General features: G+C 45.0%; 1 long non-coding RNA gene across 1 annotated transcript in view; it reads right to left on the reverse strand.

Annotated features, from left to right (window-relative positions):
• LOC146359728 (uncharacterized) overlaps positions 1-22,554 on the reverse strand; it is a 34,618-nt gene extending 12,064 nt beyond the window's left edge. The window contains exon 1 of the long non-coding RNA XR_014787337.1: positions 22,267-22,554. This is a non-coding gene — a long non-coding RNA (uncharacterized LOC146359728). The remainder of the gene's footprint in view (positions 1-22,266) is intronic.
• Between the last annotated feature and the right edge of the window lie 935 nt (positions 22,555-23,489).

The following is a 23,489-nucleotide window of genomic DNA, read 5'->3' on the forward strand; positions in this document are numbered from 1 at the left end:
CGGTAAGCTCAAAAACACCACAAAAATAAATGGTAAAACACCCTGAAAATGAGGCAGAACAATGGAAGCTTTCATGGGGAAGAAAAGTTTCAGGGAAGTGAAGGACAGAATTTGGAACAGCACTAGCTCCACCTCTTCCCTGAGGCTAGATACAACACTGCCCCCCCCTGCTTTGTGGTAGGTGCAAAATGGGGGCCAGCCAGGGCTGGCCCTACACTAGCTGCTAGCAACTGGCACCCTAGGCGAACCATGCAATAAGCACCCAAACCCCAAGGGCAGATCTAGGCTGAGGTTTTTGGTAAACTGGGAAACATTTTGCCCCTATTTTGCGTTTAATAAAGAGGCACACCCCCCCCCCCCCGCATCTTCGGAAGTAGAAATATGATAATCTATAATAAAATGTGCCCAAAATGTTTTTTTTTTAAAAAACTCAGCACAGAGGACCTGATGAAAACAATGGAGAAGACAAGCACAGCCCTGGAAGAAGGGTGACTGGAAGAAGGGTCCTGGTTGCATCCTTGGGGCGACATCGTCAACAAGGTGCTGCCAGCCCCTAGGCTCAGCCCTCCGAGGGCAAAGGGAGCGGTTGTTCTCAGGGGTGTGTGTACTCTCACTTCCTGCCTCCAACTGGGAGTAGCAGGGGAGCAGGAGGATATCCTGTGCCGCCTGAGAGAGGGCCAGGTCCCAAAGGCAAGTGGGCAGCCTGACTTAGCCCCATCAGCCCCAGATGGACCCTCGCCCACCTCCACAGCCTCGGTCACATTCCCTCTGCACACAGATGGGAATTGAAATAACGACATCTTCGTTATTTTATTTTTAAACTTGTCTGCCTCATTCGCCTATATGGACAGGTCACCCCTAGGCCAGCCTGCCAGTACAATTGATGCTGTTGCCACTTGCAGGGGCAGCACAAAAAAACCCTTAGGAAAAAAGAGAGAAGTTGTGCTGCCAATGGGGTGCCTTAGCTGTACGAAACTGTTGAGAGTTTCTCCTCCTCCTGGAGAAGTTCAGTAAAATAGTCCCTCACCCCAATGCCCACAAATACGGTGGAGAATTTCAAGAGGTCACTTGTGCAGAGCTCTGTGTACAGGCTTATCTATTGTACTCAGTGAGGTTGTAATACTTTATCCAGACAGTGGTGTCTGATAAGATACCACCCAAACTGCACAGTTCAGATAGTGAAATCAGGGAAAATTCTCCCTCCCCCCTTTTACATTCTTCCTTCCTTCCTTTTTCTTTTCTTTCTCCTTCCTCTTCTTTTTTTTAAGCCTATTTGAACATTCATTCTTCGAGGTATTATATTCTGCTTAAAACCATCTAATCTTTTATTAATGTCTGTGGTCCTAAAAGTAACTTCAAACTTCAGTAAGTAGATTCAAATGCAGTATGATATTTTAACTAGCTGCAGAATGTGCTCGCATAACCCTGAGCAAAGGGGACATGCTTGGGGGAGTGTGAAACTGGCCCTGTGCAGCTGAAGCCATAATCCTCTCTGTGTTCTCCCTTTGGTTTCTCCAGGCAATGCATTTGAGAAGGCTTGAAGAACAGCCTTCCAACATCCAAAGGATTCTGAACTTTCAAGTCAGTGCTGCAAATATGCAGGTGGCATTCATAAATTAGAATGTTCTAAACAGGGCCCTTGGAACTTGTGCATTCATACACTGCAGTCACAGAGCTATGAATTTTCTGATTTTTGCCATACTCTGATAAAGTTAAAAAAAAACTCCACACACCACAGTTAAATTCACTCCTGCTGGCAGAATTGCAGAAGTAATTTCTCTGACAATGGAAATCTAAAACTTTTGAGATTTCTTCTCCACTGGGATGGAAAGTAATTTATCAATTCCTGTTAACTCCAGTCACCAATAAGAGATACCTTTATTTTCCTCTTAGGGAGCATAAAATGCATGCCACCTAGGTTTTATATGCTAACACAAATTTCCCAATTCAAATGGCTAAAGCTCCCTGTTTTGAAACCTTCCTTCGAAGAGAAAAATATCACTTTTTAATAGCACTTCTCATTTACTGTGCAGCTCTTCTGCGCAGAATTATGGAGTATGTGTTGTGTGCTTACATTTGACAGTGCCAAGTTTCCAGGTTTCTCCTGTCCCGCTCCATTTTGTATAGACACATTTTCTCAACATATACTTGGTTCTCAAACCAATTTTTCTGGGGGCAATTTTACAGGCTGGGGTTTTACTCCTGTGTATACTTATCCCTCAACAGATTTTTTTGTGGTAAGAAAAAAACTAGAAGCAGTGGTAGATGACATTAGAAGATGACAACGACTGGACCCTCTCCCCCCGCAAAAGTCTGTGGGATTGTTCACACAACGTGCTAACCCACACTCAGTGGTTGAGTGAGGGTTGTTTTGAACCATGGGTTGTCTGTTGAACCATGGGTTGTTGTGTTGTCTGAACGCAGCCAGGGTGGCTTGTTAACCATGCAGTCTGGCTTATTTTCTCGAACAAACCACCTTGAGAACCCATGGTTTGTTGCTGGGTTGTTCAGAGTGGTTAACATGCCATGCTGCATGGTTAAGAAGCCAGCCTGGCTGCATTCAGACAACACGATAACCCACCCTGTGGAAAATGTGCTGTGTTCAGATAACACCCTAACCCATGCTTCAACAAACAACCTATGGTTCAAAACAACCCACAACTCAACCAATGAGTGTCGGTTAGCGTGTTATCTGAACAGCCCCTGTGTTTGAGGCAGGGTGATTGCACGATGAAAATCTAGTCTGGAAGCACCCCCTCGAGAGGGTCCTATTGAACACTGCAGAACTCACTTCTGAGTAAACATGGATAGGTTTGCACTGTAAGGCTATGATGCTATGCATACTTACTTGAGAGCAAGCCCCACTGAACACAGTGGGGAGGGGCAGGAGCTATGGCTCAGTGATAGAGCATCTGCTTTGCATGTAGAAGGTCCCAGGTTCCATCCCTGCCATCTCCAAGTAAGGATGAAAAAAGTCCTGCCTGAAATCCTGGAAAGCCACTGCTAAGTGGTGGGCCAATGGTCTGACTCAGTATAAGGCAGATTCCTATGTTCCTATTCCTGAGAAACCATGCATCGGATGGGGGTGCTCATGGGACTGCAGTTGGATTGTTCACAGGCAGTTTCTATAAACAATCTTTCACCAGGTTTGTGTGTGTGTGTGTGTGTGAGATAAAAAAGACATAGGGCCATATTCTGAACCTTATTTTGTGGTTTTCATAGCTATATACAACACAGGCCTCTTCAGGCATTCTCAATCCGAGGATCGTCAACAGGTGCACGGGGGGGGGGGAATTGCACTAGCTATTCAGAGGGTGACTTTGTGAAGAGGAGAGCCTCCTCTATCTGTGGGGGCTCTACATGAGCCAGGATGTGGGAAAATCAGTGTTCTGGATCATGTGGAACGCCCCCACAGTCGAGGAGGTTCTCTTCTTTGCAAAGCCACCCGCCACGTGTAGAGGGAGACAAACACAGTGATGGGGGGGGGGGCTAGCACACTCCCCCTTCTCATGTGTTAATTATCTTTGCACTGAGAACATCTGAAAGGGCTTCTGATGACTTTGCATACTCTTCTTCTCCCGCCACAATGCTTATCCAAGAAGATGTCAGGTGCTGCCAGGGAAGGTGAGCAAGGTGGGAGGGTGAGCAAGGGGGTGGTCAAACAGATTTTAGAGCATGTAGAAAAGGAGCTCAGCACAGGTGGCTTTTTCAACTGTTAGAATTTGTAGCTCCTACAGTTACCTGGAGGCTTTTCACTATGTCAGGTCTTTTCATGTGCTCCTCTGTGAACACAGACATGGTCATATGAACGATCTAACACATGTATGGTAACTTAATAATTTCTGGGATCTTGCCAAATGAGTTGGAGCAGATCCCACACATTTCTTTTCTGGGGAAGAGGCATGTTATACAAGTCTAATGGAATAATGATGAAAACATAGAATTATCATCATCATAGATTACATTGCGTTTTGGGGGGTACAAATTAGAAAATTAATAGATAAGAAAGACAGGAATAAAATACAGGGTAATTATTACTATTAGTGAAGTATTAGGAATAATGCCTCTTACTTGCGATATTAATTCTTAATGGCCTGCTTACAAACAGTGTCACATGGCTGGAAGAAGGATAAATAGATAGCAACAATTTGTAGTGATCTATTGAGTCCTGGGGAGGCACCCAAGTGGGGTGTCACAGACGTGGAAGAAGCTTTAGCTTTATTTATCTTTCCTAATGTCTTGGAACGGAGTAGGGAAAACATCTCATTAATTAAAATTGTGCATATTAAATTGGGAGGTGTAGCAGAAAATAGACTAATCACTTAGTCATTTATTGGCTGTCCTGAGCTCATATAATTTACTATACACCAATTAAATGTGAAATAAATCCTGACTCATAGGAAACTTCATTCACTGGCTTGATATTTAGAGCTGCAGTTTACTTTCTTCCAGCGCTATATAGCTAGTCCATGAAGTTGCTGCCGCCTTGCACCCCCACCCCCAACACACACGCTTTCCACTTTAGAAATTTAAGTGCTGGAAATAGTCTGTTTATTAATAAACATGCAGACTAAAATTACAGATTTGGAGCTACAAGTTCAGATCATCTCTGAAATTCTCACCCATCTGCCTGGGCCAAATTCAAGAGGTACAGCTATTCCCAGCCTGGACAGGACCATCATGTACCCAGGGATGTCAGAGAATTCCGCCACGGATCTCGGTGAGGCTGAATGCTAGTGCATTTGGCCCCCCAAAATCTGTGGCGGAACAGCCTGCCACCCCCCCGCCCCCCTGTGGATCCCCCCTGGGATGAGACTTACCTGGGGTGGATGTTCCAGGCGGCGGCGGCTCTGGGGGCGGCTCCGGCGGCTGGTCTTCCGACCAGCTGCCGCCACCGCCATTTGCAGTCTGGAGGTTGTTGTTTTTTTTTTTTACAGAGACGTGATAGGCTATGTAAAGATTTACATAGCCTATCATGGCTGGGTTAAAAAACAACAACCCCCGTGTATGCAAATGGCGGCGGCTACGGCTGCCGCCATTTGCGTTCCTTATTTTTGGCCGTCTTAGTCTACATAAATATTTACATAGACTATTACGGCGAAAATTAAGGGGAATGCAAATAGCATAGCGGGCGCTATTTACGTTCCCCTTTATTTTCGCCGTAATAGTCTACGTAAATATTTACGTAGACTAAGACGACGAAAAATAAGGAACGCAAATGGCGGCGGCCATAGGCGCCACCATTTGCATATGCGTTTTTTTTTTTTTTTAAACCCAGAGCCCTCCGCGGCCGGAAATCCATCTGCGGACGGCTCTGGCCTGGGCCTGGCCAGCTGCTCCGCAGAGCCACCGCGGAGCACAGCCGGCCGTTCGAGGATTCGGGGGGGGGAATGGATCGCCTCCCCCCCCATCGAGGATTCCGGGGGGAGGGATGGAACGCCTCCTCCCCCACCATAAACATAATCCACGGAAAGGTAAGTGACTTTCGTACATCCCTACATGTACCTGTCTGCCATATGTTAAGACGAGGAGCCTGTCAGAAAAAAGAGGCGACTGAGAGCTACGCTGCATGTTACATTAATCACTTGGCATGTAGCTGAGGGTTAGCTTTATATTTACTGTAGTGTAAACATGCATAGCCCTGATTCAGACTGGGGTGGGGGTTAGGGAAAAATCTCCATTGGCATAAATGGAGGCTTTTTTCTTTTGCTGGGATCATGGGGCAGGGAGGAGGTCTTATGAGCAGTTTGGCTCTGATCACTTTAAATTAGGACTACAAACACAGTTGAGTACACAGGGATTCAAACCCAGACTTTTAAGAGCAAAGCACTCAAAGCCCTCTGCCTGGATGGATGAACCTGTCTGTTTTGGTTTCTCCCAAATTAGATTTTTTTGAATCTCAAGTTCTTTCCCTCCTGAATACGAAGAAATTTGCGAATTTTGCTAAGTTCTTATAAAACCTCCCAAACCAAATAAAATTCTGCCTCCCTACCCTAAAATGCAGTCACCCATGAACATGAACAAAGGATTTCTAATGTTGACAGGGAGTGTCCCCCTGCCATGCTTAAGCCATGCATTCCATCATATTCTCCGAGTCCTCTGGTGTGGCAAAGGGGAAGTGACATCATTGCTTCTAGGCCATGGCAAAGGCCTTCAAACATCTGGAGTGGGCTTGGCATCTGCTAGGGATGGGGCTGAGTCAACAGAGTGACAAAGTAATAGTGCCTTATTACTTTGCTTTGAAGATTGGAAAAGCCTTACTTGGTGGATTAAGCAGTCTAACCATTAGGGCAAACAGACCCTGACCACTGGATCCATCCATCCATCCATCCATCCATCCATCCATCCAGTAGGACCAAGCAATGATGAACTGGCCACCGCAAATGAGCCCCTTCTCCCACATGTTCCTGCCTGATTGCTAGGTTCAGCTTTGGTGGGTCTTCTCTGGGTGTCACTGCCCTCAATGGCCCATACAATAAACAGGTAGCTACCAGGGAAAGAGCCTTTTCTGTAGTGGCCCCCTATCTGTGGAATGCTCTTCCTAGGGAGATTCACCTGCACTGTATACATTTAGGTGCCAGGTTAAGCCCTTCCTCTTCCAGGAGGCATTTAATTTTTTATCTGTTGCTCTGATTATTAAATTTACTCTTAAATTTGGCTCTTAAATATTTTTAATGTTTTAATATGTTAATATTTTCATGGTTGTATTTATTGTTTTGGTTGTTTTATGTTTTGGGGGTTTGATGCTTTGTGAACTGCCTTGAGGATAGTAGGACGGTATATAAATAAAATAAATAAATAAGAATTTTACACACATCCTACACAGTCACAGTATATTTCATACAAGGCCACCAGATAGCTGTTAAATGGTCACAGCTTGAACAGTATGGATGAATTCACAATTTAAACAAGAGCCATCATAAAATTTCCTTTTCTGAAGAAACAAACAACCCCCACCCCAATTTCATGATCCGTCTACATTAGTAAACTGTCTTGCGTATTCTTTACCAGACATCCTTATTGAGACTGCTTGGATATAGGCCCCTTACAAAAATGTCAATTGGGGTGATAAAGTATCATTTTGAAAGCGCTATAAATCCTCTGCAGTTCCTACAGACAGTTTTGTAAGCATTCCGTTCCAAAAGCTGCCTCACCAGAGTTCTTGTAAATCAGGTACCATCTGGCATGTTTGCATTAATTCATCTGCATTGCCTGTTATTCCTGTGCAAAATGTCAATGGAATCTACGTTCAAAGCAATTAGGATCAGCTGCAATCCCAGCTTTTACATCTTTTGGGGAAATGACCACATGCATGAATCTGACAGGTAGCTGGATATATTCCAAAAGACAGTGAGGAAGAATCACAACTCTGTATTTGAGATAGGGATGTTAGAGAAATCTGCTGCGGATTCAAATGAGGCTGGATTCTTTGGAATCTGGCCTCAGGAATCTGCAGCGGATTGGCCCCACTTACCTCCTCGCCTGGAGGATTCCACGCGGGACGGCATGGCTGCCTCCGTGCCGAGCGCCATTAAAAAAAAAAAAAGGCGATTGACAGGTTGTCCCCATAGACTTATACGCAAAATAGAGCCATGAATCTTGTGTAATAAGTCTATGTGCCGATAGGCTTATACGCAAGATTCACGGCTCTATTTTGCGTATAAGTCTATGGGCACATCCTGCTGATGGCCATTAAAAAAAACAAAAATGGTGATTGGCAGGATGTCCTCATAGACTTATATGCAAAATAGAGCCATGAATCTTGTGTATAAGTCTATATAGAAGGTGCTACCCCAGTGCCTTTATAGCCTCCAGGTGGTGAAGGTGCTGGACCAGTGCCTGGAGGCTATAATGGGCTGGATGAGGGCCAATAAACTGAAGCTAAATCCCGACAAGACGGAAGCTCTGTGGATTGGTGGTTCCCGAGTCCAGGAATTGGGTAAGCGACCTGTCCTGGATGGGGTTGCACTCCCCCTGAAGGAGCAGGTGCATAGCTTGGGAGTACTCCTAGATCCATCCCTGTCACTGGAGCCCCAGGTGGACTCTGTGGCCCAGAGTACTTGGGACCAGCTTTGGCTGATCCTCCAGCTACAGCCTTTCCTGGACAGGGATAATCTAGCCACAGTAGTATATGTGCTGGTAACTTCCCAATTAGACTGTCAATGCACTTTATGTGGGGCTGCCCTTGAGGATGACTCGGAAATTGCAGCTAGTGCAAAATGCAGCAGCTAGACTGCTGACCAGAACACCCCATAAAAACCATACAACACTGGTTTTAAAGGAATTGCACTGGCTGGCAATATGCTTCCGGTCGGAATTCAAGTTTTGGTGATGACATTTAAAGCCCTAAGTGGCTTGGGGCCTCGATATATGAGGGAGCGCCTCTCCCTATATATGCCTGCCCGAGAACTGAGATCTGTTGGAGGGGCCCTCGTCTGCATCCCAACGGTACGAGGCATACACTATGGTGGTATGTGGGAGAGAGCCTTTTCTGCTGTGGCACCACGGTTGTGGAATGCCCTCCCCTTGGAGGCCCGATTGACACAGACATTGGTCTTGTTTCGGCACCAAGTAAAATCGTGGCTTTTTACCAAAACCCTTTGAGGGCTAAATGCATTCCCTAGAACGTTGTTTTAACTGTTTTAGATTTTAACTGGTTTTAGCTTGTTTAATAGTTTAATATGTTTTTAGGTGTTTAAATTATTTATTGTTTTATACCGTTTACATTGATTTTATCTGTATGCCGCCCTGAGATCTTAATGATATAGGGTGGGATAGAAATGTTTTAAATAAATAAATAAAAAGAAATGCCCTTTGTTCTGTTTTTAATTAGATCGCAGATAAATGAGCTATCAAATTACCCTGGTTTGTTCTTCTTGAGTTTGCTCTGTGAAAAGAGTAAAAGTGGCAAGAAGAGGAGCAAGATCAATGAAAGATAATGGAAGACTCAGATACAGGGAGAAGGAGGGGGAAGGGGGTGGGGGAAAAGGAAGCACATGAAAAAGGGAGTCATTGTGATCCTGCATTTAAAACTGGAGCAGAAAGTCCCATTTTAAATGCAGGATTTTAGGCTGCTGTAGAGATGCCCTAAGAGAGATTTGTCAAAGCTTTCTCAGTAAGCCTCAGCTGCTGTGACTCAGGCTTCACAAAATTGTTCAAATTTGGAGGAATCCTCTATAGACAGGGGCAGGAGTGAGTTTCCCTAGGTCTCGGATGTTAATTCAGGGGTGGGCAGGCTTGTGAGATCTACTTTGTTCTTGTTGTTTTTTACTAGAACCCTGCAATCTACCAACAGGGGCCAGGTGCAAAAGACATACACTTAAAATTATTATTTTTTGAGCCCAGGCATTTGTTTGTGTACCAGAACTGAAAGCAGCTTACAGTCTTTCCACATGAAAATCCACTCCTGGTTACTCCAAGAGTATAATCTGAGGGTGGCAGTGGTGGAGGTGGAGTAAGTTATTGCTGCTGTTCTTCAACAACTGGGAGTCAGAAATTTTTGAAGATCTACTGCAAATCACTCAGAGATCTACCTTCTGCCCACCCCTGGTACATAAACCCAATTCTAATAACACGAGTGGAGAGTCCATCTTCAACTATATCTTCTTAACTCAAGGAAAAATCAGATCAGGGATGTCTCACATTCAGTCACACTGTGCAGTATGGGAGCTCTCAGAATGATTCCATGCCTGTGGGGGGAGTGTGTATGAATTAAACAAGCACTTAATCAAGTCTTCCCACCCAGTCGGAAGGATCTCACTGAAATGGCATAGACTTGTGCAATTGACTCCACTCAAGATTGTAGAATTCACACCCACCCAGCAGTAACAAGGGCTCACATAGGGTAATAGCTTTCACATCACAGAGCAAGTATGTGAGCGGGTTGGTGTCTGGCCAATATTGTTGTTACACATGACGTCAAAGAACAATTCTTTGAATACTTCGTGAAATTCCTTCCCCCTCCTTTTCCTTTTCTCATTTTGTTCTCTTTCCCTTTGGTTTGGCACACAGAGCAACGAAAATGCTTGCAGTGACAATGCAGGCCTTCCTTTAGCCCTCCTGTATGCTTTTAAAATGAAACACTTCTGTCTTCCCACCCACCTCATTGAGGTTTCTGCAGTTTCTTTGTGTCTCTGCAGACTGCTCCATGAATCACATTATCTAATGCCCTTCACGGTTCTTGGATTTGAACCTATCATGGAAAGATTAGATAGGTTACAATTATTAAATGCTGCTTAAAGGTATTATTTATTGCTCCTTTCTTGGGCAAGCCTTCCACTGACATATGATTCCATAAGGGAAAGGATGTAGCTAATTGTAAGGCAACTCTTTTGAAGCTGGTGCCAATAACTTCTGTAAAAGATTTATAAAGGGCTGGGAGGCGGGGGGCGGGGGAGGACCCTTTTTATTCCAAGCTAAAGAATGTCAGGTTGTTCACTTAAACTTGTGTTTTTGTTTTTAAAGAAGCATATTCCGGTCCAGCGCAGTCGGTTGAAGTTGTCAGTTCTTTGAAATATCTGCCTCTGTAAATAAGATAGAAGTCCAAAGAAAGAGATTTCTGGACAGCAATTTTACTTCTGTTCTGGTGAAACTCATGGGGTGGGGATGATTGACTAAGAGCAGAAATTGGCCTGAAGTGAGCTTCCGGCAAAATGGCGCAGCAGCTGTATCTGCTTTTGCCAGCAAGCACCACCACCACCAAAAAAGGTGGTACCGTACAGCCTGAATATGGAACCTGTTCAAGGTTTCTGAGAGAAAATAGGCAAATAAATAGGCAAATAAGTAAAATGCTAATGGAAGAAACAACACTTTGAAAAATACTTCGCAACATCAGAAAAAATACAACACAATTTGTCAGTGCCCCCTCACATTAGATTGGATTATCTAACACACTTGAAGGGCTGGATTCTAGATATTGTGGCTCACTCAGGCCAGTTCTTAAATTACAGGGAGAGCAGAGGGGCAGAGGAGGCCCATAGGGTGTCCAGCTCTCCAACTTCAGAGAGGACAGTCCTCTATTTTGGAGAGCTGGCAGGGGACAGTCCTCTATTTGAAGGTGTTCTCTGTTTGAAGGCTGTCCAATCCATGTCCAGTTTACAGATACATAAGAAGGGAGAGCAGCAGGGGCCTTGACGTTGCCCATCCACAGCACCTAAACAGCCGATGGAACAGACACACAAGTTACCTAGTCAGCCTTCTCTGCTATGGCGAGATGCATTGTATTTCTACTGAAATTATTATTATTTAAAAATTTGCACCGACACACATACATTTGCATATGCAAATGTCATGCAAATTGGTGTCCCCTTTGCCCTCTTTTTTGTGATGTAATTCCTCCTTTTTGGCAATGCATAAGTGGCCATCCTAGTCCCATCCTCCTGTACCTTTTGTTTTGTTTTAAGAAAGGGTATCCAAAGCAACCTCTGCCTTGCCTGCAGAACAGTCTGTTTGGGGGCCTTCTACCAGTGGGAGCACCAGTGACAGTAGATTTACACCCATGGAGCTTTCCATGAGCATAACTAGGCCTCTGGAGCCCTCCCTTTTGTTCTCCAGCTGCTGCTTCTCAGGGCCATTTTGCTTCTTTTTTGCCTTCAGTATCTTTGGCACCATGTGCTCACATTGCCATTTAATGTGATCGCCTGTGGCAACACATGTTTAGTGATGGCGTCAAAATTCATATTTTCAGGCTTGGAAATACGAGTTTGGGCAGTTAATAATGCTTGCCTCAAATGCAACTTGAGTGTCAAGGGCTCCTTGGAGGCCTCTCTCAGTCTAATCCAGTAGCCAAGTCCAGACTCAGACAAAGGGATTCCTTTCAAAGCTTTATTCTTCTTTTACAACTTAACAACTCTACCATTTGCAACTAGATCTGAGCAGCACAGTGCCCTAAGTTGGAACAGTTGGTCCCCGTTTGAAAGGGAATTACTGGCAGACCTCTGAACTTAAGGGCTAGGGAGAGTCCCTCCCCTTTTCCCTTGGATCCTCTGGGCGCAGCCGTTGTTTGCGCGCCAACCGGGCACTACGCCTCCTTTCCGCGCCCTCCATTTGGCGCCGCTCTCTGCATCGGCGTCGCGCGTCCATCAAGTCTGCTTCCCGCATTCTGTCACTCCCAGGACTGCTATCTAAGGTAGGAATGCTGGTGGGAGGAATCTCCGTCAGCAGTTGGCCCTGGGAAAGAGGAGCGCGCTCCTCTCCCAGGAGCAACTGCTCTTCCTCAGAATCAGAACTACTCTGGGATTCTATGGGCTCAGTGTCCACCCTGACATCGAGTGTGACAGTGCCGAATGTCCTTCTTTGAGGCAGAAAAGACCTTCAGCCCTCCCTGTCTGCCTCCCTCCAGCTTTCTACACACCCACCGACTCTCATTAACACCATGTACACCACATCTTAAGCGTTGATCTTCAGATGCTTGCTTAAGACCCACCTCTTCATGCAGAGTTTCCCCAAGGTGTGACCCAGCCGGTATAGTTATAGTTTTATTGCCAAGTAGTGATTATTTTATTGCATTTTATGGTTATATTTTTATGATTGTATTATTATTGTTAACTGCTTTGATAGTTCACTGCGAAGTGGTATATAGATCTGTGTAAAAAATAAGGGTTGGATCCAGGACTGTGATACCACAAGCGGAGGCCACCACTTGCAGAACATGCCCTCTCCTCCCACTTGCAGGCTCCCTCCCCCACCCAGGCACCCTCTAAATATGCTCTGGAAGGTTGGGGGACTCTCCAATCATGATTGAGATAATTGGCCCAAATGTGTTGTTTTCCTTGCAAGACAATACCCATGGAACAGATAGTTATGGTTTCCTTTAGCACTGATGTTTATGTAGAGTTTCAGTAAGATAATAGCTTACAGCACTCTAAGCAATATAAAGGAATTATAATCAAACAGGGTAGTGATCTCAGTGAAGTGTGTGTGTGTGTGTGTGTGCATGAGAGAGAGAGAGAGATGACCTTTCAGGTAGTCATTTAAATTCATCTATGCCCATCATTATGCAAACAGCCTAAGAACTGCCATCAGGCTTAGCCTGAATTTCAAATAGATTTTTTTAAACAACAACAACCTGTCCCAGAGTTACCAAGTTAGGATATGAGATCTTAATGATACAGGGTGGGATACAAATGTTTTAAATAAATTTAAAAAATGTAATACATGCCATGGAGATATTGGACCCAAATGATGTTATTCTCCAGGCCTTCCGGAGTCTGGATAAATTGCTGGGCATGTTCTCCTGCATGGTAAATCTATCTCTTGAGACAGTACTTGAGGGCGTTGGCTGAATTCATAATCTCTTCAGAAACTGTGGGGGCAATTACCTAAGATAGTCTATTAGCATGGTCACACTTGCATTAGGCTATCAAGACCAGCAAACACTGAACTAGTCTTAAGCATTACCTTTTGTAATAAAGTCAGTCCCAGATAATTTCAGGGACATTTTGCATATGGATTATGTGAATATCCCATGGCAAATTGTTCTTTTTTCCCTGAAGCTGAACTTCCATTTCCCCCCAATAATAATAGTTACTTGAATTCTTTTCCTTTCCTTTCTCAACAAGTCCTTTAAGGCCATATGTGAATTCCTGTCTGGGAAAAGTCATAGATTTAACCTATGAATTACTACTGCAACACTATTCATTTCTGACTGAATGCAAGAGTCTCTTTTAGAAAGATGGTAAATATAGGTAAGGTTCAAAGACCTCATTTGATGGGGAGCGGATTACATTTTTGATGTCAATAATAAATATGCTTTTTATAATGAAATGCTTATGTCTTCTCTCCAGCTTCAGTTTGCCTGGCTTCAACGACTAGCTCCAAAATATCATAATGCCTTTGCTAGAACAGCATTCTCTATTAGAAATCTCTCCATGGGAGGCAGTTACAAACAGTGATAATAGCAACACTTAACCATCTGTTTTAAGGTCATTCCATTTAGTTTGGCAATCCTAATAGAAGCCAGGCTTTCCAAGCTATGAATCATTCTTGAGGCCCACTCCTGAACTCCTTTACACGCACACACACACACACACACACACCATTTTTACTCTAGCATCCCTGTCTCCAACAGTGGAAAAACGAATGCATCTGAGAAGCCTACAAGCAGGACATGAGGGTGACAGCCCTCTCCCAGTTGTATGCCCCCAGCTTCTGGTATTCAGAGGCCTCTGAACATGAAGGGTCCATTTAGCAATCATGGCTAAGATTTGATAGGCCTATCCTCTATGAAATCATCTCACACTGCTATCCTCTACATGTCTACTCAGAAGTAAGTCCCCTTAAGTTCAATGGGGCTTACTCCCAGGTAAGTGGGCATAGGACTGTAGCCTAAAGGCACCATCCTATGCGCATAAGATGGAGCCCTCAATCTTTTTAAAAAAGCCATCTAAGCTCATGGCCATCGTGTGCTATACAAAAACGTTCCTTTTTATCTATTCTGAACTGACTGCTGATCAATGCCATAAGTACTGTAAGTGTGAGATGGGTAGAAAAATCTCTGTGTCCATTCTTTCTGTAACATTCACGTTGTAAAAACCTCTGTCATGCTCTTATCCCTGACACAGTAATCCTATGGCCCCTGGGAGAGGGTCCCAGGGGCCATAGGATATGGCACTCCCTCCCTCACTGCTATGGCCTTGGAGGGGGAATCCAAAATCTTTCATAGAATCATAGAATAGTAGGGTTGGAAGGGACCTACAAGGCCATCGAGTCCAACCCCCTGCTCAATGCAGGAATCCAAGTCAGAGCGTCCCTGACAAATGGCTATCCAGCCTCATCTTATTAATTTATTTATTTATTTATTACATTTATTAATCGCCCATCTGACTGGTCACCCAGCCACTCTGGGCGATGTACAGTCAGGAAGTTTTTCCTGATGTTCAGCCGGAATCTGGCTTCCTGTCACTTGAGCCCATTATTCCGTGTCCTGCACTCTGGGATGATCAAGAAGAGATCCTGGCCTTCTTCGCTGTGACAACCTTTCAAGTACTTGAAGAGTGCTATCATCTCTCCCCTCAGTCTTCTCTTCTCAAGGCTAAACATGCACAGTTCTTTCAGTTTCTCTTCATAGGGCTTTGTTTCCAGTCCCCTGATCATCTTTGTTGCCCTCCTCTGAACCCTCTCCAGTTTGTCTGCATCCTTCTTCAAGTGTGGTGCCCAGAACTGGACACAGTACTCCAGATGAGGCCTAACCAGTGCTGAGTAGAGGGGAACTAGTACTTCCCGGGATTTGGAAGCTATGCTTCTATGAATGCAGCCCAAAAGAGCATTGGCCTTTTTTGCAGCCACATCACATTATTGGCTCATATTCAGCTTGTGATCGACAACAATTCCAAGATCCTTCTCGCTTGTAGTGTGGTTGAGCCATGTATCCCCCATCTTGTAACTGTGCATTTGGTTTCTTTTTCCTAGGTGCAGAACTTGGCATTTATCCCTATTAAATGCCATTCTGTTGTTTTCTGCCCAGCGCTCCAGTCTATCCAGATCACTTTGAATTTTGTTTCTGTCTTCCAAAGTATTAGCTATCTCACCCAATTTGGTGTCATCTGCAAATTTGATCAGCATTCCCTGCACCTCCTCCTCCAAGTCATTAATAAAAATGTTGAAGAGCAGTGGGCCCAGGACTGAGCCCTGCGGTACCCCACTCGTTACCTCTCCCCAGTTTGAGAAGGTCCCATTGATAAGCACTCTTTGAGTCCGATTCTGTAGCCAACTGTGGATCCACCGGATCATTGTTTCATCTAGCCCACTTTGAGCTAGATATTATCAGGATATCATGGGGCACTTTGTCGACAGCTTTGCTGAAGGCGAGGTATATGATGTCTACAGCATTCCCATGGTCTACAAGGGAGGTTACTTGATCAAAAAATGAGATCAGATTTGTCTGGCAGGACTTGTTTTTGACAAATCCATGTTGGCTTCAAGTAATCACGGCATTGTTGTCAAGGTGCTTCCAGATGGATTCCTTTATCATCTGCTCCAGAATTTTCCCAGGGATTGATGTCAGACTGACTGGTCTGTAGTTTCCAGGTTCCTCCTTTTTACCCTTTTTGAAGATAGGGACAACGTTAGCCCTCCTCCAGTCATCTGGCACTTCCCCCGTCCTCCATGATTTCTCAAAGAGAATAGACAGCGGTTCTGAGAGTTCTTCTGCCAGTTCCTTTATTACTCTAGGATGCAGTTCATCTGGCCCTGGAGATTTGAACTCATTCAAAGTAATTAGGTGTTCCTTGACCATATGCCTATCGATCTCAAGCTGCAATCCTGCCCCTTCAGCCTGTACTTCGCCTTTGCCAGGGGGGTCATAGACCCTCTTTTGGGAGAAGACTGAGCCAAAGTAGGAATTGAGCACCTCTGCCTTTTCTTTGTCATCTGTTATCGTTTTGCCATCCTTATTTAATAGCTGAACCACCATTTCTTTCCTCTGCCTTTTACTATGCACGTAGCTGAAGAAAGCCTTTTTGTTTTTAGCATCCCTTGCTAACCTCAGCTCATTCTCAGCTTTAGCCTTCCTGACGCCATCCGTGCAATTCTGTGCTATCTGCCTGTACTCTTCCTTTGTTACTTGGCCTTCTTTCCACTTCCTATATGTGTCCTTTTTTTGTTTTCAGGTCATCCCTAAGCTTTTTGTGAAGCCACATTGGCTTTTTCTGTTGTCTTCCACCTTTTCTTCTTGTTGGAATTGTTTGTGATTGTGCCTTGAGAATTTCCTTTTTTAAAAGCTGCCACCCATCTTGGACTCCTTTTCTCGTTAGCGTTACTTGCCATGGGACCTTACTGATCATTGTTCTGAGTTTATTAAAATCAGCTTTCCTAAAATCCAGGGTACGCGTTTGACTACACTCAGCTTTTGCTTCCCTTAGAACCAAGAACTCAAGTACAACATGGTCGCTTTCCCCCAGAGTTCCTGTAACTGCTACTTTACCCACTAAGTCATCTCTGTTGGTTAGGATCAAGTCAAGGATAGCCGATCCTCTAGTTCCTTCCTCTACTTTCTGTAGGAGGAAGTTATCCGCCACACAAGTCAGGAATTTCCTGGAGGGGCCATGTTTTGCAGAATTTGTCTCCCAACAAATATCGGGGAAATTGAAGTCCCCCATTACATCATGCTTCCTTAAAACATTGGCTATTTGCTTTTCAAAAGTCAAAGTCATGCTTCCTTAAAACATCGGCTATTTGCTTTTCCCCCACCTCCATCCCCTTGCAACCATTGTGGAGAGCACCATGGCTTCAGGTTGGGGAGAGGATAGAGGGCAGGATGGTGGGCAGGGAAGGGGGGAGTAGGAGAGGCTAGGATCTGTAGGATGAGAAAGCCTCTTGGCTGTCCATCCTGTTCACAACAAGGGAGTTGTTTTCACCTCCATCCTCCTCCAGCCTTGCCTGGCTGCTGCCAGCAGGACATAGGACAAACATGATGCCAGGGGTGCCTCTGAACATAGGCACTGGCAAAGTAGCTCAGATTCCGAAGACGAACTGCAAAACACGTGGAGGAACTTTTCCAGACTCTTCCAGACAGGGAGAGACAGACTCCTCAGGTTTCAATAGTCCAGCTGGACGAAGAGGGCCTCCCTTCACACACCCCTGTGAGAGACAGCGAACAGGGAGAGGTGGGGCTTGGAGAGCCTGAATTCTTAGACGCCAGGTATAGACACAGAGCCAAGAGAGAGATGGAAGGGGCAAAGCTTAAGAGATCTGCCCGATTGGCCCAGTGGGAACAGCTATGCCTAGAGACCTCATGAGATAGAGGGAGATCCCCCCCTTAAGTTAGGATAGCGTGCCCACCTTTTCTCAAATGGTGGGCAACTTTCAACCTTCGTAGCTTCCCTATGAACTCCCTGAAGGCATTTCCTTTGTAGACTGTGAGTTACTGACAATTTGCATCATAGAATCATAGAACAGTAGGGTTGGAAGGGTCCTAGAAGGCCATCAAGTCCAACCCCCTGCTTAGTGCAGGAATCCAAGTCAGAGCATCCCTGACAGATGGCTGTCCAGCCTCGTCTTGAATGCCTCCAGTGTGGGAGAGCCCACCACCACCCTAGGTAATTGGTTCCATTGTCATATTGCTCTAACAGGAAGTTTTTCCTGATGTTCAGCTGGAATCTGGCTTCCTGTAATTTGAGCCCATTATTCCGTGTCCTGCACTCTGGGATGATCAAGAAGAGATCCTGGCCTTCCTTTCTGTGACAGCCTTTCAAGTACTTGAACAGCGCTATCATCTCTCCCCTCAGTCTTCTCTTCTCAAGGCTAAACATGCCCAGTTCTTTCAGTCTCTCCTCATAGGGCTTTGTTTCCAGTCCCCTGATCATCTTTGTTGCCCTCCTCTGAACCCTCTCCAGTTTGTCTGCATCCTTCTTAAAATGTGGTGCCCAGAACTGGACACAGTACTCCAGATGAGGCCTAACCAGTGCTGAGTAGAGGGGAACTAGTACTTCCCGGGATTTGGAAGCTATGCTTCTATGAATGCAGCCCAAAAGAGCATTTGTCTTTTTTGCAGCCACATTCCATTGTTGGCTCATATTCAGCTTGTGATCGACAACAATTCCAAGATCCTTCTCGCTTGTAGTGTTGTTGAGCCACATATCCCCCATCTTATAACTGTGCGGTTGGTTTCTTTTTCCTAGGTGCAGAACTTGGGATTTATCCCTATTCAATTTCATTCTGTTCTTTTCAGCCCAGCGCTCCAGTCTATCAAGATCACTTTGAATCTTGTTTCTGTCTTCCAAAGTATTAGCTATCCCGCCCAATTTTGTGGAATCTGCAAATTTCATCAGCATTCCCTGCACCTCTTCCTCCCATTGAAGTAAAAGGATTAAAGAGCCGTGGACAGAAGCCTCTTGTCTGTGTTTTGATTTGGCTGTTGAAGTTCAGCAGGGACAAAAGGGAAATCTGACACATAGGGCTTCGACCGCAAAGCCTTCTGTCTATTGAGCAGCAATCCCATAGGATTGCACTCTTAGGGCACAATCCTATGGACTGAGCCCTCACTGCTCAGATGCCCCCAAACTCAGAGGGTTCCAAGATTCCTATGCCCTGCCAGGCTGAAGCTGGCAGAGCAGGAACAGCAGCGGAGTTGACCTTTGCCTCCCTATCCTCCTTCTTTGGTGATTTCACTAGATGGGCTTTTCAGCCTGCCTAGTAAGGGCACTTCAAAGGGGGAGGGGAGGGAAGGAGGGTGGAGGAGGCTCAGGATAACTCCTATCCTGGCCAATCTGGTGTCCTCTCCTTCCTGCCCATTCGAACGCCCCCTTTCCTCCTCATCCGAGATTGCTTTCCTGACCTCAGAGAGGCAGCCAGCATGGTTCTCTCCACACTGGCTGTGAGGGGGTGGGGTCTGGGTGCAGATTTCTGACTCCCCCCGAGGTTGGAGCACTGTCTCCAACCTCAAAAGGGTTTTTTAAGCCCTCCTATGGTCCCTGGGACTCTCACCCAGGGACCATTGGATTGCTCTCTCCATTGTCTTGTTAAAAAACTAAAAATCCCCACAAATGCGTTACCCTTTTCTCCGTGGGAAGGTGTTCCAACTCTCTGATCATTTTAATTGGTCTTCCCTATACCTTTCCTAGTGCTATGATATTCTGTTTGAGATGGTGATGAAAACTGAACATATTGTTCCAAATATGGCCATGCCATATATTTATATAATATGTGTGTGTGTGTGTGTGTGTGCATGCACGTGCGCGCGTAGCCATCATGATATTGGCATGTTAAATAGCACCAGTCCCAATCCAGATCCTTGTGGGACTGTACTACTTACCTCCCTCAATTGTAAAAAATTTCTATGTATTTCTTCCATTTCTTGCTTCCTGTTCCTGACTCTCAAGAGGACCTAACTTTTTATCTGATGACAGCTAAGTTTATTTAGGAGCCTTTGGTGAGAGACTTTGTCAAAAATGTTTTGAAAGCCCAAGTATATACATCTACATGTTTATTAACACTCTCAAATAATTTTGAAAGTTTGGTCAGGTCAGATTCAATTTGGTTTGGGAACAGCTGATGCAGCAGGATTCCTATAGCCTAAACAGATATGGATCTGGTCAGTCCCCTGGATGAAAACCCAAAGTAAACAGGATATAAATATAAATGAATACATTTTCTTATGGTTTGAAAGAAGATTGATAAGACAGGATTTCCTTTCCTAGAAGCCATGCTGATTCATCCTTAGTAAGTCTTGCTCTTCTGTGTGTTAATTCTGGCTTTAATAATGCTTTCTTCAAATTTACCTAGGACCAAAAGTTAGGGCAACACTTTTTTAATTTCCTGGATCTCCTTTGGATTTCTTTTACAAATTGGTGATGCATTAGTTACCTGCCAATCTTCTTGTAAGCAGGCTGACTTTCATAGGTCCATATTTTTGTTAAAAAGTCAGCAATTTCACATTGTTAAGGACTCTTGAATGAATGCCATCTGGCCCTGGTGACTTATTAATCTGTAATTTATTGTTTCCCCTTCATGGATCACTGCCTTGTTGTGGCGAAGGGGCTTGCATAACTCAGTGAAGCCATAAGCTATGCTGTGCAGGGCCACCCAAGACGGACAGCTCATGGTGGAGAGTTCTGACAAAATGTGGTCCACTGGAGAAGGAAATGGCAACCCACTCCAGTATTCCTGCCAAGAAAACCCCATGGGACGTATCACAAGGCTAAAAGATATGACTCCGGAAGATGAGCCCATTAGGTCGGAAGGTGTCCAATATACTACTGGGGAAGAGCAGAGGGAATTTCCAAGTAGTGCCAGAAAGAGTGAAGCGGCTGGGACAAAGCCGAAAGGACACTCAGCTGTGGATGTGTCTGGTGGTGAAAAGAAAGTCCGATGCTGTAAAGAACAATATTGTTTAGGAACCTGGAATGTAAGATTAATGAATCAAGGTAAGCTGGAGGTGGTCAAACATGAGATGGCAAGACTGAACATCGACATCTTGGGAATCAGCGAACTGAAATGGACCTGCATGGGTGAATTTAATTCAGGTGACCGTTATATCTACTACTGTGGGCAAGAATCCCTTAGAAGAAATGGAGTAGCACTCACAGTCAACAAAAGGGTGGGGAAAGCAGTACTGGGGTACAATCTCAAAAACGAGAGAATGATCTCAGTACGAATCCAAGGCAAACCATTCAACATCACAGTAATTCAAGTCTAACTTGAATTAGTTAGACTTGAACCCCCCAACCACTGAGGCCGAAGAAGCTGAGGTTGATCGGTTCTATGAAGACCCCTCAGCAAAGACTCCAGAGCTAACTTAACAGTCATGGAATAAGAGGACAGGTCCTCATATGGATCAGTAACTGGTTAAAGAACAGAAAGCAGAGAGTAGGAATAAATGGTCAATTCTCCCAATGGAGGGAAGTAAATAGTGGGGTCCCACAGGGATCTGTATTAGGACCAACGCTTTTCAACTTGTTCATAAATGATCTGGAATTAGGAGTGAGCAGTGAAGGAGCCAAGTTTGTGGATGACACTAAATTATTTAGGGTGGTTAAAACAAAAAGGGATTGTGAAGAGCTCCAAAAGGATCTCTCCAGACTGGGAGAATGGGCATCTAAATGGCAAATGTGGTTCAATGTAGTAATGTGTAAAGTGATGCATGTTGGGGCAAAAAATCCCAACTTCAAGTATAGCCTGATGCGAGCTGAGCTAGTGGTGATAGACCAGGAAACAGGTCTTGGGGTTATGGTGGACAGCTCAATGAAGATGTCAACTCAGTGTGCTGCTGCTGTAAAAAAGGCAAACTCCATGTTAGGCCTAATTAGAAAAGGAATTGAGAATGAAACTGCCAGTATCATACTGCTCCTATACAAATCAATGGTGCAGCCACACTTGGAATACTGTGTACAGTTCTGGTCACCACACCTAAGAAAAGATATTGTAGAGCTGGAAAAGGTGCAGAAAAGGGCAACTAAAATGATCAAGGGGATGGAGCATCTCCCCTATGAGAGAAGGTTACAACAGCTGGGATTGTTTAGCTTGAAAAAAAGGAGGGTAAGGGGAGACATGATAGAGGTCTACAGAATTATGCATGGTGTGGTGAATGTGGATAGGGAGACATTTTTTCCCCTCTCCCAAAATGCTAGAACCCGGGGTCACCCTATGAAGCTGATAGGTGGGAGATTCAGGACAGATAAAAGGAAGTACTTCTTCACACAGCACATAGTTAAACTATGGAATTCGCTACCGCAGGATGGCCACCAGTTTGGATGGATTTAAAAGGGGGTTGGACAAATTCTTGGAGGAAAAGGCTATCACTGGTTACTTGTCCTGATGGCTCTGTCTTACCTCCAGTACCAGAGACAGTGAGCCTCTGTACACCAGTTGCTGGAGAACATGGGTGGGAGGGTGCTGATGCGCTCATGCCCTGCTTGTAGGTTCCTGGTCGACATCTGGTTGGCCACTGTGTGAACAGAATGCTGGACTAGATGGATCCTTGGTCTGATCCAGCATGGCTCTTCTTACATTCTTATGTTCTTCCTGCTCACTCTTCAGACTCCGCTCCCACTTCAGGCTCTGGCTGTCTCGCTCTTGCTCTGGCTGCAGCTTGGTCTTTCTGACTCTTTCTGATTCTCTCCCTCTCTTTACATACTCAAAACTTTCTCAAAACTGAAAGTGCTGCTTCAACCCTAAAGAAATGGAACTTAAGTGAAGAAATGAAACTGATTGGAGTAATGAAACTACTCCTCAAAGGGTTACCCCCTCCCAACTGAAAACTCCAGGCCTCTAAGCCTGACCTTTTCCCCTTTGCCTCTGTAGGCCTCAGACCTTCCCAGATGGTACTGGACTTTCTAGACAATTTCTCACTCACATGTATGTGTTGAATTCTGTATAGTGACACTTCTAACTGGATCCTACACACAACTTAGTATTCAATCAAGGGTCACCTCTCCTCTTGTTGATTCCATGACTAACCATTCTAAATGACAGTAATTTATCATATTCAGAAAGTCTGGGTTGTATCCAGTTAGTGTCTCTCTGCTGACAGAAGGCTCTTTGATCCAGCAGGATCAAAGCAGATTGGGGGAGGAGGCAATTTTTGACAAATTGCTCCTGCATCCCCCTGTGCACCCCCAAAATCTTCTCCAGAGGATTGGGGGACCTTTTGGAACAGTGTGGGAGGTGATGCAGGGGGCTGCAATAGGGAGGGGAATCAGCAAAAAGTCAGTTACCTCCCTACTCTGCTTACAGAAGCCTCTAATGGATCAAAGGGCCTTCTGTCAGCAGAGAGATACCAATTGGATACAAGCCATTGGTCAGGTTTGAACAACTGTGGGGCCAAAAGAAGCCAGTGTGGCTTTCCCCCCAGCCCCTGCACACACTGCATGTGCCAGTTGTTTACATAATTGCCTGTGTTGCAGCATGGGCTGGTGTGTCATCTGAGCCTGGAGAGCAGTGTGCCGGAGGTGGCTTCGTACCCACCCTGCAATCCATGATGTGCAGTAGGGGGTGTGGGGTGGATACAAAGCCACCCCTGCTGTGCCACATGTCAGGTTTGCACGACACACCAA

Source organism: Heloderma suspectum, chromosome 1 (assembly GCF_057233095.1).
Source record: "Heloderma suspectum isolate Gila_16-S chromosome 1, 16-S_ref, whole genome shotgun sequence".
Classification (NCBI taxonomy): domain Eukaryota; kingdom Metazoa; phylum Chordata; class Lepidosauria; order Squamata; family Helodermatidae; genus Heloderma; species Heloderma suspectum.